This window comes from Penaeus japonicus, unplaced genomic scaffold (assembly GCF_977035675.1).
Source record: "Penaeus japonicus unplaced genomic scaffold, GWHDUDI00000001_assembly GWHDUDI00000001, whole genome shotgun sequence".
NCBI lineage: Eukaryota > Metazoa > Arthropoda > Malacostraca > Decapoda > Penaeidae > Penaeus > Penaeus japonicus.
This window is the reverse complement of record NW_028234403.1, coordinates 46,268,575-46,271,074: the sequence shown is the minus strand read 5'-3', so window position 1 is coordinate 46,271,074 and position 2,500 is coordinate 46,268,575. Positions and strand designations below refer to the sequence as shown.

At 43.6% G+C, this 2,500-nt stretch overlaps 1 protein-coding gene across 2 annotated transcripts in view; it reads right to left on the bottom strand.

Annotated features, from left to right (window-relative positions):
- Positions 1–1,981, bottom strand: part of LOC122246078 (uncharacterized) — a 35,628-nt gene extending 33,647 nt beyond the window's left edge. For both annotated transcript variants that reach the window (XM_086541706.1, XM_086541695.1), the window contains exon 1: positions 1,804–1,981. The gene's annotated coding sequence lies outside the window, so the exon portion shown is untranslated. The remainder of the gene's footprint in view (positions 1–1,803) is intronic.
- Between the last annotated feature and the right edge of the window lie 519 nt (positions 1,982–2,500).

The window sequence follows — 2,500 nt, the reverse complement described above, 5'->3', positions numbered from 1 at the left end:
ACGCCTCCTTCCTTCACCCACACCCTGACCCCTAGGTCAAAGGGTCACTAGGCTTCACTGAACCTCCCGTAAACGATATTCGACGTGTGGGGGGAGGGAGAGAGAGGAGAGGGGGATGGAGGTAGGGTAATTAAGGGGGGTTAGGGGGTTAGGGGGTTAGGGGTAGGGGCCTGATGGGGCATGGAGTAGGGGTTAGCGTAGTTGGTAGGTCACCTTTCTAAAATTTTGGTTAAATGTGAAGTGGGGGGAGGGGGGGGGTAAGTGTTTTGTTGCTGTTGTTGTTGTATTCGGCGAGGGGGGGGTTAAGTGTATTGTTTGTTGTTTGTTTTTTCGAGCTGACGTAATGTGCATTTTAACCTTCTCCCTTTCTCTTATCTCTTCCATATTCCTTTTGTACTTTTCTTCTATCTATTAAGGCATACAGTAGAGACATTCTTCGTCTTAACGAGTAGGATTAATCCTTTTACAGACTGAGTAAACACGACATCATCTTATCTGATAACAGACATGCCTGTTCATGACAGCAGAGCAACATGACAGCTGCTACAACGCTCGGAGGACATGATACCACAACTCTTCTTGGTGAGAGTGCGAGAGAAAGAGAAAGGAGGAGGGAGAGGAGGAGATGAGGACAGGAGGAGAGGAGGAGATGAGGACAGGAGGAGAGGAGGAGATGAGGACAGGAGGAGAGGAGGAGATGAGGACAGGAGGAGAGGAGGAGAAAGAGAGAGAGAGAGAGAGAGAGAGAGAGAGAGAGAGAGAGAGAGAGAGAGAGAGAGAGAGAGAGAGAGAGAGAGAGAGAGAGAGAGAGAGAGAGAGAGAGAGAGAGAGAGAGAAAGCACAGAGAGAGAGAGAGTGAGAGAAAAAAACACGAAAGAAAGAAAGAAAGAAACATGAGAGACAGAAACAGCGGCCATAGTGAACCAAGAGACATGACTCAAAATAACAACACAAATCAAATAACAATCGAGTAAACATCGATCGGACCACATCTAATCCTATTTTTCTTTTTCTGTTTGTTTTTTTCCTCTTCTTTTCCGTTGTTGGTTCAATGGATTTTTATAAATGTAGAGTAAATTATTGTTCTCATTTTATGCTCAATTTAGGCGTTCCGTCTCTACGCTCCCAGGCTCCAGCTGTTGTCCTCTGAAGCCAATTAATTTTTTGAAAGAAAAAGCAAAATCAGTAATCTACATATCAATATCCCCACAATACCAATCCACCCACCCAATGATGTTCAGAGAGTGGAAGAGGTAAGACAAAGAGAAAGAGAGATGAAAGAAAGGGGGAATAGAGAGAGCGATATAAATAATATATCTATATAATATATATATATATAATATATATATATATATAAATAATAATATGTATGTTATGTATGTATGGTATGTATGTAATATTATAAATTAGATATATAAAATATTTATAATATATAAAATATATATATAGATATATAAATATAATATAGATTTATACATACATATATAATACAAATAAAAAAAATATATATAGAATAATATAGAGGAGAGAAGAGAGAGAGAGAGAGAGAGAGAGAGAGAAAAGAAGAGAAGAGATAAAGAAAAAGAGAGAGAGAGAGAGAGAGAGAGAGAGAGAAGAGAGAGAGAGAGAGAGAGAGAGAGAGAGAGAGAGAGAGAGAGAGAGAGAGAGATAGAGAGGGGGAAAGAGACTAAACACATCCCTCGGGTCGGCAAAGTTCTCTCTCGGTCCAAACCTGCCCCCAAAAATCCACTAAAATTAGCTATTTCGAAACAACATGTCAATTTTTTTTCTTTCTTCCCTTACCTCGACCCATGCCTGATTCCCTCCGTCCACGACTTGCAGCTGCGCCCTCGAGTAGCGTAGGTCGGGCGCCACACCTCCTCTCACGGGTGTCAACGCCCCGCACGAAGGCCGATCACAACTGCTGCCCACTACCGGGGGTACGACCCCGCGTGGGTTGGGGGTAGGGCGTCAAATCCTGCTGACGGGGGAATACGCCGTAGATGTAAAACGGAGACTGCTAAATAATATGATGTTATGAAGAAAGAAGAGACAATTCATTAGTTATTATGCATAAGTAGAAAGCGATAGTGTTTGTCCCGGCGGTCATCAAATGTCTGTTTGTCATGTCATAATGTACGATAAAGGAATTCACATATTCTCTCTCTCTTTCTCTTACGCTTTTTATATATCAAGCAATTATTAAATATCACCTATAGTTCTACTATGAACATTATATGACTCCATGGCACTCGACACAAGCACCTACCTCGTCTCGTCACTCTCTCGGTCACCTCACTCTCTCTTTCCCCTCCCGATCTCACTTCTACTCATCCTCTCTCGGTCCCGCTTCTCTTCTCCTCTCTCTCTCCTCTTCCCTAGTCTCCTCTCCTCTCTCCCTCTCCCCCTCTCTCCTCGGCTGTCTCGTAGTCCCCATCTCTCGGCTGCTCCCTAGACTCGTCGGGGCGGGTCCCTGGGGGTGACCTCTCCGGCTTCTCCC